The sequence below is a fragment of the Bison bison genome, unplaced genomic scaffold (assembly GCF_000754665.1).
Source record: "Bison bison bison isolate TAMUID 2011002044 unplaced genomic scaffold, Bison_UMD1.0 scf7180017864330, whole genome shotgun sequence".
NCBI classification, from domain to species: Eukaryota; Metazoa; Chordata; class Mammalia; order Artiodactyla; family Bovidae; genus Bison; species Bison bison.
Genome location: NW_011494902.1, coordinates 7,345,656 through 7,360,849, shown reverse-complemented (window position 1 = coordinate 7,360,849; position 15,194 = coordinate 7,345,656). Strand labels below are relative to the sequence as shown.

At 38.5% G+C, this 15,194-nt stretch overlaps 1 protein-coding gene across 4 annotated transcripts in view; it reads right to left on the bottom strand.

The window, feature by feature from the left end:
* Positions 1-15,188, bottom strand: part of SPOPL (speckle-type POZ protein-like) — a 58,849-nt gene extending 43,661 nt beyond the window's left edge. For all 4 annotated transcript variants that reach the window (XM_010853676.1, XM_010853677.1, XM_010853679.1 and 1 more), the window contains exon 1: positions 15,046-15,188. The gene's annotated coding sequence lies outside the window, so the exon portion shown is untranslated. The remainder of the gene's footprint in view (positions 1-15,045) is intronic.
* Positions 15,189-15,194: the final 6 nt, after the last annotated feature.

Genomic DNA, 15,194 nt, shown 5'->3' with positions numbered 1-15,194 from the left:
GAAAAGACTCTGATGCTGGGAGGGATTGGGGGCAGGAGGAGAAGGGGACAACAGAGGATGAGATGGCTGGATGGCATCACCGAGTCGATGGATGTGAATTTGAATGAACTCTGGGAGTTGGTGATGGACAGAGAGGCCTGGCGTGCTGCGATTCATGGGGTCGCAAAGAGCTGGACACGACTGAGCGACTGAACTGACTGCCTGGAAAAGTATTACATATTTACTAGACAGCATATCATTTGTTGCCTCCTAAAAATCAAAGTACCAGGTAGCATTTAGTATTATAGAATAATAGACAGAACACCATCAGGGTTAAGAATTTGGTTTCTGATTTTAGACTTGGGTAAAAATCCTGCAGCTGTGTAAGTTTTCTGGGTCTCATTTTTCTTGTTTGTAAATTGGGAATAATAAATGGTAATATCTCAAATGACTGCTATATTGAATGAGACTGTATAGACAACACCTAATATAGTGCCTGGTACACAGAAAGCACTCAATAAATTGGTTCAATGTGTATGAGTACTCATATAAAATTCAAAAATAGAACTAGTTTACAAAATAGTAATAATCTCCTGAATTATGAAGAACAGTTAAATTTGCCTTAATATGTTTTTGAGGTTGTTTTTGCTTTTTTAACCTTTATCATTTGGCTCTTCATCAGCTATTACTGAGCTATGAATGCTGCTGCTCTCACACTGCTTATCTCTAACAGCTTCCACCTCCCTTTTAACGCAAGTAACATGGAGGTGTAGCTGTACAAAGATAAACTGATGCCCAAAGTGTCTCTTAAAAATTGCATAATCTTCAAGAGAACTTTCTGGAGTAATGGAAATGATCCTATATCTTGATTGGGCTGTTGTTGCATAGGTGAATATACCTGTCAAAACTCATAAAAATGGACACATAGGAAAAGATCTGTACATGACATAATGCAAATTAAAAAAAAAAAACTTTTTTAGATTTTATAACTCTTGACCAAGTTACTTTCTCATTCTGGCCCTTACCTTTCTCATCCTCAGAAAGGGAATAATTTTTCATTCAGAAAGAATATAATGAGTGTTAAGAGATAAGGTCCATAAAATACTTACAGTAGTTTCTGCACAGTTAGTTGCCAATTCTTGATCCACTTACATTAACCCTAGGCATTGTTCAGATTTATCTGAGTCCTAAAACATTCATCCATAATAAAAGCTGTGTTTCCTCCCTTCCCTCTCCTTTTTCCTACTCTTCCCCTCATCTCTTTTATTTTAGGAAAATATGAATAAACATTTGATTAAAGCTTTAGCCCCTACAAGGTATTATTTTTTAAAAATCATAAGTCATTTTTCTTCAAAGTTCTCCTTCTTCTCATTTAATTACAGTAAAAAACATGGCAACTGCCTGGTGAACCAGTGGTTAAGACTCGTGCTTTCACTGCTGATGGCCAGGGCTCAATTCCTAGTGGGAGAACTAAAATTTTGTAAACCAAGTGGCATGGCCAAAAACAAAACACAGTAGTTTACTTTTATTAGTTTTCAAGTCACTTTTTAAAAAGTGTCTAAGGAGATCAGTCCTGGGTGTTCTTTGGAAGGAATGATGCTAAAGCTGAAACTCCAGTACTTTGGCCACCTCAGGCGAAGTGTTGACTCATTGGAAAAGACTCTGATGCTGGGAGGGATTGGGAGCAGGAGGAGAAGGGGATGACAGAGGATAAGACGGCTGGATAACATCACCGACTCGATGGACGTGAGTTTGAATGAACTCCAGGAGTTGGTGATGGACAGGGAGGCCTAGCGTGCTGCAATTCATGGGGTCACAAAGAGTCAGACACGACTGAGCGACTGAACAGACTGAACTGAACTGAAGCAATGTTCTTTGTTCTAGAATTCCAGGACACTGGAACAATTTCACGTTCATCTAGCATTTAGTGAGCAAACATTCATTAAGAACCTAAATCAGCCAGGCAGTGAAGAAACATAGATAAGGTCAGGGAGGCAAATACCTAGCTAAAGCAGATCAAGTAGAACTGCTAATAAAAAAGTCTTACCAAATAACAAAATATTTAAACTAGAAATTCAGCTCCTCAGTTGTACTAGACTCATTTTCAGTGCTCAACAGATGCAAGTGACCAAAGGCTACCAATAATGGAATGTGGGGATCATTGAACCCTTCCACCATCACACAAAGCTCTACTAAAAAATGCTGCTTACCCATTCTATTCCAGGACCACTCAATCACAATTTCAGCTTATATAACCTACAATTTTCCACTGATACCACTTGCTGCCATCATTCTAATTTCATGAATCTTGTAAGCTGCATGAACATGGAACAACAGGCTGGTGCCCAAAGAGATGAAGGCAGAGACATCAAGTCTCTTACCATCACCTGAGACCAAGAGGAGTTAATTGCTCCTTATCATTAATGTCCAAGCCCACTTCTAATCATGGAGAGCCCCACCCTGATACTGTCACTGGTTATAATGTATCTGAGATGGGTTCGGGAAAGAGAGGAGTACTTAAAATTTTACCACCTGTTAAGACAGACCTCACTATTACACATGTCTCTTACCTATCACTAGACCACACCATGGCAGCAGCTAGAAATAAAAATTCTACCAAACTACTAAGGCTTATTTTAAAGCAGTTGTTAACAATATTTCATTAAAAATTAGACATTACAAATGTTAAGTCAGACAAGATGCTGGGACAGAAGACATAAACTAGTACTAACCTAGACAAAATTAGGAAAAATCGTCATCTTTGAGAAAGATATGAGGAACTACAACTTTTAGGAACTCTTAAATTATAAAATCTAGGGGAAAGAAATTGTCTATATCTTTATACCCTGCATGTCTATAACCATTAAAATGGCTTAATCCTCCTTAAAGGAAAACATTTCGTATAGCTGCTTAGTTTACAGAGGGAAAAAAAGATGAAAAAAAAAAGGGGGGGAAGGGGGCAGACAAAGAGAAAGAAGTTGAAAGAGAAAGAAATGAAGCTGATCCATGAAGAACACTGTGTTAAGAGACCCTGGGTTTTAATTCAGTGTTTTTGAAATGATGTAACACATGGTCAACCTAGAGTATATAAAAGGAGGCTATTGCCATCTACCCACCAGCCCTGACCTCTCAAGGAAAAGCTTTGCAAAATAGATGTTCTTATACTTCAAGAGAACACTTTAACTACATGAATGCCATCTCAGCTCTTCTCATGATAAGCTAATAATTTCAAGATTCTTATGACTAGCAAATCAGTAGCTAGTCAAGAATATGTAGAGCACCAGTATTAATCAAAGAGCTGCACTACCCAGGAACAGTACTTTGTAGCAGTTAAAAAATAAGATCAGATATTAAAATACTAGCTCTACAAATGCCTAAGACAATGTTAAAAAGGGAAAACTATGAGTTCATCTGCAGTTATGAATCTCTATGAGTGTTTTAACGGAAGAAATCAACAACTAATTATGGTTTCTGAAAGATACAGGAATGGTGCTTTCCTACATATGATTCTAACATGATCTATATTCACTGGGGCATGAGAAGAGACTTACCACATCCTAAGCCTCAAAAAGATACACAAGTAAAAATATTTGTCACATCCTTGGTATTTGCTATACAATCTGAATTAAAAAAAAAAAATACTAGTAGCAATACTGTCTTCTGTGACACAAGAAAGATTTCACATATAACAGAAAATTAAGTCTAAAACAACATAGCAAGCTGTGAGCATTTGGTAAAATTTGCTCAACTTTCAAGTTCTGAAAATTGAGTAAGCGTGGCTGTGTAGACAGCACTTCCTTTATTTAAGGGGCAGCAAAACCTCACAAAATGAATGAACACAACCTACAATCTGGGTAGACAGTCAAGAGCAAGTGCATTTCAGCATTGCATAATTAGAGCTTTGGGGCAATCCTACAGACTAACTCAATAAAAGGGCCTACAGAACTTTTTGCCAGCTTGCAAAATCCTAAAACCTTTCCCATGTTTAGCAACAGCTAGGCAGAAATGCACCATTTATCAGAAAGTCAGTAGACTATATAGTGAAGCTGCAATTTTCATGACAGCATTATTTTCCTTAAATCATACTTACAATTGTTTTATACTCTGCATCTTACCAACTGACAAGGCAACCAGAATCATTTGATGAGTTTTATACAAGTCTCTATTTTCCTTTGGTGTGCACACGGGAGGGGTATGTGAGTATGCCTGAAGAAAGGAATCACGTATATTTTGAAAAACTAGCCATACCACTTTACACCCACCAGAACAGCTAAATAAATCAAACAATATCAAGCAAATGTTGCAGAGTATGTGGGACAAATAGAACCCTCATTCACTATTGAAAAGACACTTTGGAAACACTGGGTAATATAAACTGAAATGGAACAAAAGCACATATGATCCAAAAATTCTACTACAGCAATTATGTGCACATGTGCAGCAAAAGATATGTACAAGAATATAGGGACATTAGGCATTGTGACTCAAAACTGGAAACCACCAAGATGTTCATCAACAGTAGAAGGGATAAATTACAGTATTTATATATACACAGTCATACAACAGGATGGAATACAATAGAAAGAGAATGAAGAAGCTACCACACTATACCGATGGATCACATAAAAATTGATTTAAGAAGGCATACACAAGGGTGTTGTTGCTGTATGATGTTACATGCATGTCCATGAACGTATGTTGCATTCCAATAAAAGTCTACCTAAAATTGGAAAAACAAATCAATATATAATAAATAAGCAACTTTGATGGCTAAACATTTATAACACAATCTGATTCCCAGTGCCACGTCTCCTCCATGCCAAAACTGGGATAGAACACTTGAAAAAAAAAATCCTCCCTCATGCTAATCTAAACCATTTCTACATTAAAACAAAGAAAGCTATATTAGGGTAACAGAATGCAACAGTCAAATCATTTTTAGGACAAGACACTAATCTGAAAAGAATTTTAACACCAAAGCTCTCCCTCTCCACATTACCTTGTCCACACTCAGATCTTCACCACCTAAAAGGGCACTCTTCTCTGCCATTTATTTAATGGAAACATTTGAAAAGTAATGACCTATCCTAGCAGGGTAGTTACGAGGATTGAAACAAGAAGAGTGGATATATCAAGTCTTCAGTACTGTGCCTATGCACTGAATGACTAAACAGTAGTAATAAATCCCAAATAGTGAGTCTTCCAGGTCAAGGGCTATTTCCAATTCATTACTGAAATACAGAATCCAGCATTTAACAGTTGGTCAATTTATGGAATAAATGAATGATGTGAGTGTAAAACAAAAAGAAATAAAAACAAGGCAAAAGGGGAAATACCAAGAAGCTCAAAGGAAGGGCTTATTTTTACATCAGGGTAAATGACAAGACTTTAAATCTCAAATGAAGCAACAAGGAACTTCTCCGGTGGTCCAGTGGCTGAGAGCCCACCTGCCAATGCACAGGACACGAATTTGATCCCTGGTCCAGGAAGATCCCATATGGCACAGAGCAACTAAGCCCAGGTCCAGGAAGATCCCATATGGCACAGAGCAACTAAGCCCAGGTCTAGGAAGATCCCATATGCCACAGAGCAACTAAGCCCACGTGCTGCAACCACTGAATCCTGTGCACCTAGAGCCTATGCTCCCCAACAAGAAAAGCCACTGCAGTGAGAAGCCCATACACTGCAAACAGAGTGTAGCCCCTCAACTAGAGCGAGCCCTGGCTCAAGAAGGAAGACCCAGTGCAGCCAAAAAGAAAGAAATAAACCTAAAAAAATATGAAGCAATAGGAACTTCTCTGGCAGTACAGAGGTTAAAACTGTGCTTCCAATGCTGGGGGGGGCGGGAGCACGGGTTTGATCCCTGGTCGGGGAAGTAGGATCCCACATGCCACCTGGTACGGCCAAAAAAAAAAAAAAAGTGAAGCAACAAAATCACGTACATATTAAAACTTCTAAAATAAAAACTGCCTCATATATAAAAATAAAAACTTTTCCTCCATATATTTCACAGTGCAGAAGCCAGATGTCTTAAATACAGTTCTTTAATATTGAAACTCTTAAAAACATTTCTGAATGAATTCCTTATGAGGTTGACAGGAATCACAAGTATATAACAGGTTATATTTAAGACATCTGTCACAGCACATCATCAATATTCTGATTAAATATGTCATAACAGAAAGGAAAGCGGATTTCACTGAATCCTTATACAGTGGTATTATTTTTATGAATTTAAGTATCAAAATCGTCAAGACTGCAATCTTACGAATACATTAGACTTTCAAAGACAAATTAGTAAAATACTTTTAATCTCTGTTGTATGCACAAAATAATAATGAAGTATTAGATCCTTTCCCCCTTTTAAGCATCTCCTTATTCTTAGATTAAGAATAAGAATCTTATTTAATTAACTGTTTTTAATTAACCAACATTTACACAAAGTGATTTATGTGGAAAGCATTACTCTAAATGTAAATAAAACTCATTTGGTTCTTATAACAACTCTTACAAGGTAGGTACGGTGATCCTTTCCATTTTACAGATAAGAACACTGAGGCAGAGGCGCTAAGTAACCTACCTAAAGTCAGATAGCTATTAAAAAGCAGACTGGATGCACTCTTAACTTCTATGCTATACTGCCTAGAGATCTCTGAGGTAAAGTAAAACTAAATTTATCCTGACTTCACTTGATGTTGGGAGGCTAGTTATGTTGATGATCTTGGGTGATAACCACAAAGTGAAACAGCACTAACGGCACATTTCACAAATTCTAAGATACCCATCTTTTTATATACATATATTTTAGTATGTCTGAAACTGATGGCATTTTACAACTGCAACTGACAGTGCTCTCTCTCTGGCACACATAAAACAACAGTGCATCTGGTAACTGCTGGCAAGTACACTTCAAAAGCTGTGGCCCTCATGGGTTAGTGCTAAGTAAGTAAGACAAAATATCTAAATTACCTCACAGGTCTGGTACAGGGGCTTTAAAAAGGGTATTTCTTCCCCAAAATGATCTATGACAAAATTCCAGGTAAACGTAAGGTAAATTCCACTGGAGTAAGTTGTCACTTTCTCAGGCCCACATTGAACTAACCTGGTTATATACTGCTAGGGAAAAATAACTTGTTTCATTATACAATTTGATGAAGAAATAAAGAATTTTGGGTGGGAAAAAAGCTGGCAGCCAAAATAACAGCCAAAATGAGATACCTGAGAAAATAAAATCAACAGGAAAGCATAAATCAAGATACCTCACCAGTACCACTTGATTCAAGCCAGTTCTCAAACGCCACTGATAAAAATGCTCACCTAAGTTTCTTCAGTTTTTTAAAAAATATACTTTGAATGCAACCAGAACTGATCAAATACGCTCAGTGTATGCCCATGCCCTACTTGAACTACTCTAACAAAACTGGACATGTTAAACTTAATGGCCATATTGCATAGCTAACTGCTTAACAAAGGTTTAAACTGATCCTAAGAGTGGCCACCAAAAAAATTTAAATAAAGTTCAATTCATTCAGGACTTCCCTGGTGGTACAGTGCATAGGAATCTGCCTGCCAAAACAAGGGAAATGGGTTTGATCCCTGATCTGGGAGGATTCCACAAGCTGCGGAGCAATTAAGCCCCTGCACCATAACTACTGAGCCCCCAACTCTCGAGCCGGAAAGCTGAAATTATTGAGTCCATGTGCTGCAACGAGCAAAGCCCGTGTGCCTAGGGCCTGTGCTCCACACCAAGAAAAGCCACCAATGAGAAGCCCACACACTGCAACCAAGAGTAGCTCCACTTGCTTTAACTAGAGAAAGCCCACACACAGCAAAAAAGAACTAGTGTAGTCCATAAACAAATGTTTTTTAAAAATTCAATTTATTTAAATATTCCTGTCAATATTTGCCTTGATAATTTCAGGATGAATAATGTTCAATTTTTTCTTTGTCTGCTTTTGTCTTAGTGGTTAAAGCTACCTTTCAGGGTAATTTCCCACTAAAACACCAAAACTGCATCCAGATTACAACTAAAAAATTCAATTAAAAAAAAACCCAACTGTACACTTTACCTTAAAAATCACTTAATTTTGATAGGGCAGGAGGGAAATGAACTTTCACAAAACTGAAAATTTGTTCTGTAAATATACTCAGACAGGAAACAATGGTATCTTCTTTAATGGTGTATTAAATTTCAAATAATATTTTAAAAGCCTCATACTACTTTTCAGTTACACTACAACCTCTGAGATACTGCATCACCTAATAGCAGAGTGAAACCTCTCTTCTTTTGTATCCGTTATTCTTAATTATTTTTATTCCTATATTACTTATGCTTTAAGTGTATAAACAACCTATCCCAGCCATAGTTTGAGGCAATGCTATTTTATATCTGTAGATCAAATTTTTAAAAAACTATTTTTTATGTATGTAAAGTTCTATTTCAGATAGTTATATAATTCAGAATTTAATGCTAATAATTATCCTGTCCTCATTTAGAACATGTAGGTAAGTCTGAAGAATATCTGAAGAGTTCTACATATGTATATATAAATAAAAGACTTGGGAAAGTGTACCTGTAAGAACCATAATATACAAAAAATATTGTTGTCGTCCAAGAATTTATTAAGATTAAAAAAACTAAAAGCCAGGGAGAAGAGGAGCAAAAGACAGAAGGAACTAATAAAAGCACTTTTTTTTAAGTTACAATTTTCTTAATATAAAATAGAAGGAAGACTGCCTTAGCAGATTAGAATAATCTAATGTTTCTACAAAAACTTAAGAAAGGTTATCAGAAGCAAAATTTTTGATAGAGACTATCCTGTTTTTTTTTAAAACAGATGTCTTCTAGAACCTTTATTTACTGTGTTGGTAAACCATAAAGAAGGCTGAGTGTCGAAGAATTGATGCTTTCGAACTGTGTTGCTGGAGAAGACGCTTTCGAGTCCCTTGGACTGCAAGGAGATCAAACCAGTCAATCCTAAAGGAAACCAATCCTGAATATTCACTGGAAAAGAGCTTCCTGATGCTGGCAAAAGGAGAAGAGGACGGCAGAGGATGAGATGGTTGATGTAACAGGCATGAACTTGAGCAAACTCTGGGAGATAGTGGAGGACAGAGGAGCCTTGTATGCTGCAGTTCATGGGGTTGCAAAGACTCAGTATTTCAATACTTTGGCCACCTGATGTGAAGAACTGACACACTTGCAAAGACCCTGATGCTGGGAAAGATTGAAGGCAGGAGAAGAGGACAACAGAAGATAAGATGGTTGGATGGCATCACCTACTCAATGGACATGAGTTTGAGTAAACTCTGGGAATTGGTGAGGGACAGGGAGGCCTGGTGTGCTGCAGTCCATGGGGTTGAGTCAGACACAACTGAGTGAACTGAAATCAAAGAGTCGGACTCAACTTAGTGACTGAACAACAACAAAGCCCATCTTAACATAATTTCTCTTTCTAATACACTTGTTTCTTGTCAACTAAGGTTTTGCCAATTACAACATTCTTTGTGAAGGAATCCCTGAAAATAAACTGTGTTCTACTATGATATAACCATTTAGACTATCTAAAATAGCATTTACGGTATCAGGGGACTGCTATTATTCCACTGAGACCCAAAGTATGATCACTGACCATATATCTGATGGATAGGAGTAAACTCCTAGCAATCCTTACCAAGGCCTTAATTTTAATTCTCTAAATTTGAGAAAAAGTTGTATGTATAAAATTTCTCCCATCCAAAAAAAGAAAACCATTAAAATATAACCAAAATATTCAAGTTATACTATCAGTTACTTAATGATCCTATAAATATAGGTTATAAAATATAAAGCTAACCAGCAAAAACAAAACACCACCTAGGACAATAACAAAGAAAATCCTTATGTTTTGAAGGTATTCAGAAGCTATCTCCATGCTTGGTGGCTAAATAGGTAGTGATGATATTAATCAAAACAGCAAACAGAAAGATGTTCAAGTTCAAGAGACAAACTTCTGGATGGTATGGCCAAACTCTCTCATCTACCACCCATACGTGACAGCCACAATCCCTTGCCTTTGCAAGCTTTCAAAATAAACTCCTCTACCCCTGCATTGCCCTTTCAATCCCTCCATTTGTCCTTCCAAAATGTACTGCCCAATGGTCTACTTTCTTTTGAAAGCTTTCCCTAAGGCACCTTCTCTCTGCTTACAAGGCAACCTGAATAAACTGCTATGATAGCACTAATCACACTACACAACATTTAACTGTCCATTGCCCCTAGACTCTGAGGTCTAAGTGAATTTCGAAAACTCTAATAATAGTTAATACTTGATAAATAGTACTTAAAAACTATATTCTATTTGAATATATTCTAAATGAATGAATGAATGAGTTTGAGATGCTTATAGAACACCCAGATAGTGATAAACAGAAACATGGCTCTGAGCTCAGGAAGGAAGACATGGCTCATGTTATAGATAACATTTTACCCTAAATCTGTAACTGTTGCTTTGGCAGACAGTTAAATGAACAAAATTCAAAAAACAAAAAACAAAATTCATAATCAAATAGTTTATGGACGGACAGGCAACCGAGACATAAAATGTTTTGCCCATAAAATACAATGTGTACTCTTTGTTGTTGTTTAAGCCATTAGGTCACGTCTCACTCTTTTGTGACCCCATGAACTGCAGCCCACCAGGCTCCTGTGTCCATAGGATTTCCCAGGCAAGCATACTGAAGTGGGTTAACCATTTCCTTCTCCAGGGGATCTTCCTGACCCACAGATCAAACCTGCATCTCCCATATTGGTAGGTGGATTCTCTACCCCTAAGCCACCAGGGAAGCCCTGTGTTCTAATTTCCAACTTAATTGATTTCTCAGCTTCAATCAACATAGATTAGCCACACCCTCCTTTTTTGGTCTATTGCCTTGGCTTCAGTGTTGCTAAGGAAAATCTCCTTCAACCTCTGGCTATATCTTCTCTGTCCCCTTTGCTCCATTTCTTCTTCTCAATGTTAAATACTGAAGAGTCGTAGGGGGCCACATTCCTTTATCTTCTCTATGTACTTTCTGCTTAGGCAATCTCATCCCCCACCTTCCACATTAAGACATCCATTAAGAGCTATATACTAATTATTCCCCACTGAACTACAATCAGCATGTCCTCTATTACCAGAAACTAACACAAAACTGCTCTCCTCTCCCCAGTATTCCCCTGTATTAGGTACAAGAACCACCGACCCTGGAAATCAGCCTTCTCCTCTCCTTAGACCTCCAAATCGAATCCACCACCTAATTCTATTAACTTTACTTCTCAAATATTTGTCGAATTCAGCTACTTTATCACTGCCAAGTCTGGACCAAGATTTCATTACCTTTTGCTTAAATTACAAAAATAGCTGAATTCAGTTCTGCTCAAAGTGTGATCTGTGGACCCATACTGATCCACAAACTCTGTTACTGGTGTGACACAAGGTAAATACAGCAACAGAGAGCACTCAGAAATTTTTAGAGCAATTTGACAGACACTGCCACAATATCCATTTTATTGTACATTACCAAAATACCACACAAACTATAAAGTAAAACAAAACAAAACAGATCCTTTACCGCAGATAAGTTTGAGAAGCACTGGCCTAACTGGTCTCCTTCCTTTTACTATTGCTTATCTCCAATATGTCCTCAACAGAGCGGCCAAGTGATGGTTTTAAAGCAAAAATTTAAGCAACTTATTCAGCTGTTTGACATTCTCCAATGGCTTCCCACTACCCCTAGGATTAATTACAAAAGACAGGTAAACCCCACTGCTGAGATTTTTACAAAATAAATTTTTTTTTCCAGAAAGGTGAAGAATCTTGTTTAAAGTAACCAACGAAGAATTGGAAGATCTGAGAGGCAACAAAGGATAATAGACTCTACAACCATATGACCTGGCTCCACTGCTTACTTAGGCTGTGTGATTTTGTGGAAGTAATCTGATTCTCAGGTTCCTTATTTGTGAAATGGAAATATAATTAAGGCTCTTCAAAGGGGGATTGTTGAGGTTTAAACAAGTTAATATATATAAATCATTTGAAAGAATGGCTGGCCCAGTGCTTTAGAAGTATTAGTGATTATCATTATCTTTAACATTTTACTAGTGCTCTTAGAAGATAATTTTATCTTCTTGCTTGCTTATTGTCTGTCAGTGCCACATTAAGATATAAATTACAAAAAAAAAAAAAGTCCATATTATTATTCTCTAATAGAACTTTTCTCAGAGGACTTAAACCCTACAGAAACTGAGTTAAGTGACTATTTCCTCAGTTCTTTCTCAAGCATAGGGCAGAGCTAGCACCAATCTAGGTGCATTGAAGAGCAGTTTAATTCATTACATACTTTGGATGCTTTAGAGCAATAGGGCCTGATAGTTACTGGAACCCCTGCTGAAAAGGGCTGCTCTTTTGTATTCCCCAAAGTCTGGCATGATGTATGCTATGCTAAGTCACTTCAGTTGTGTCCGACTCTGTGTGACCCCATAGACGGTAGCCTACCAGGCTCCCCCGTCCCTGGGATTCTCCTGGCAAGAACACTGGAGTGGGTTGCCATTTCCTTCTCCAATGCATGAGATGAAAAGTGAAAGCGAAGTTGCCTAGTTGTGTCCGACTCTTAGCGACCCCATGGACTGCATGATGTAGGTGCTCATTAAATATTTTTGGAAAGAATGGTTCTTTTCAAAACCAAAGGAATAGTGCTTAGCACAAAGTAGCTACTAATTGTTAATTTCATTCCACCCCTTCAAAGTTTCTATGAACTTTAAAAGTATGATTCTACCAGATTCATTTTTCTTGAACTGGGGGAGTCTATATTATTTAAAGCCAAAAATGCAGAATACAGACAGTAGGAAAGCCAAGAAATAGAAACCAATGTTGGCAGGAACTATGTGGAAACAGTAAGAGGTGGAAGATAGGTAGAATTTGGATATGCAGGGGAAAGAGCAAAGGTTATTCTAGGTCAAGGAATAGCATAAGCAGCAGAGGCAGTGTCACCCAAAGTTTAAAGAACATTCCATTGGTGATACAAAAAAAAAAAAATTTTAAGCTATACATAGGCAAAATATTTGAAAGTTCCATATGCACATGTTTTTATGTGTAATTAGGACAGCAAATTGTGATTCCAAACTTTTACTACTTATAACAACATTAAGTTAACAGAACTTATTTGGACTTTTCAAAGAAGTGAGTTGTTTGAAAAAAGTATCAAGAAAACAATGCACAGGAAGCGAGCAAATATGACAAAATTAGTCAGGATTTTAAAGAGCAAAACTTGGGGAACATTAAGACACAGTCATGTGAATAAAACCCGTCAACAAGAGAAAAGCAATGTCTTCTGAATGAAGCCAAAGCTCTAGCCTTAGTAGCAATTCAACATAAAGGACAAGCAGGTATGAAGTATCTTATCAGTTTTGAGTATTTAATTGTAGTACTACAATTTTCCTCAGTAAAATCCTCATTTTTCCCTATGATAAATATGCTGCACAATTTCAGTTACTCCCAAAACAAAGATAATTTTAAATTTCCAAATAGATAACTTGAAAATGATACAATGTATAGCCTGGTAACTTACCTGAAAATAAGGAGCTAAAACTATACTCTTCACACCAGAAGGAACTACTTTATACAGAAACAAAATATGAATCATACCTACATCAAAAAAGCTGTTAAAATAAAAAAAGCAAAAGACAGCTTTCCTTCCCTCCACTTCCTCTCTCAAAATTAACCTACCAATAGCCAAATCAAGCTAAGAAATGATGATAAAAAACACTTATTGAACTTTTATCAGGCACTGTTGTATCTTACCTGAATTAAGTTATGCAATTATCACCACCATTTTATGAAGTACACTCCTATCCACATTCTACAGCTGTAAGAATATGAGGCACCGAGAGATTAAATAACTTGCTCAAGGCCAGATATGGTAGATGGAAAGGCAGGGATTTAGATCCTGACAGTTCAGTTAGAGTCTGAGTTCTTAAGCACTGGACACCATTTATCTCAAGAATAGTAGGATGATAATTTGAAATATTCCACCTTCCCCATTATGACAGGAGAGATGTAATGCTTCAAAGTATGAACTTTTTTATTAGTTAAATTTCCAGTCTAAGAAACAGGAGGTTCATCAGTTTTATGGAAAAACTAGGAAGATGAGTATTATAATGAAATAATATAGGCCCAGGAGTCTTTTAAATACAAAGCACCAGAAGCTTCAGAAGTCTGGCTGTGAAAGACACTATTCACAGAGAAAGATGCCAAAAGTTGGGATAAGCAGAAGGTGAATCCTATTTCTACTCGACCTACTGCTTTGAAGGAGAAAATCCTGCCCATCCCCTTGCCTTTCTGTAATTCAGTTACACAAATGCATAGATTCAAAAGTGAGGGGAAATGATGGCAGAGGGAGCAGAAAGATGGTAAGTCAGGACGTCGTGGACCCTGACCCGCAGAGTCCGTCTGATGTCCCTGGTGAGAGAGAATTCTGAGAGGGCAATGCATATCTGGGGGTAGGGAGATTGAGGGCAGGGCCACCAGGGTGGAGGCACCGAGAGGTCCGGCTGGAGAGCTGAGAATTCATCGTGAAACGGGGTAATGGAGATACTTTCAAGTGTATATACTTTTCGGATAAGGAGGTATGGACGTGAACGCGGGGGTGGAGGGCAGTTTCTTGCTCTAGGCAGGACTCAGGGTGGGGAAACAGACAAGGTATTAAAGGGCGGGCGCGGAGGTCTACAGTTTATAAAGGGGGGAGACTGGGCCAGGCAAAGGGGCAAGGCAAGGCTTGCGGAGGAAGGTCGGGGGGATCCTGATAAAAGGAAGCAGGGAGTCAATGGGGGAGGGGATGATTCCCAGGGGAAGTAGACACTCGAGAGGTTAGGGAGGTCCGGGGGACGGGAGGCACACCTCAGGAGCCGGGGTCCTGGGCCGAGGAAGAGGAGGGTGTCGAGATGCGGGAGGAGGCCGCTGGGTTCCAGTGCAGGTGAGTCCCAGGGAAGAGGGGGGGAGCAAGCGACCACCGCTGTGGCTGGGACCGCGGCGGGGGAGGGGCACCTACCCGGACGTGAGGGGTAGCGGCGGGCAGTCCCAGCGGCGGCTCCTCTCCGGCTGAGGTGATGGCGGCGAGTCCCTGTGGCGACCGCCTCCGCCGAGCCGCATCCCTCCTCCCCACGTCCGCCCTTCTCCCCTGTCTCCCGCTCCTAAACT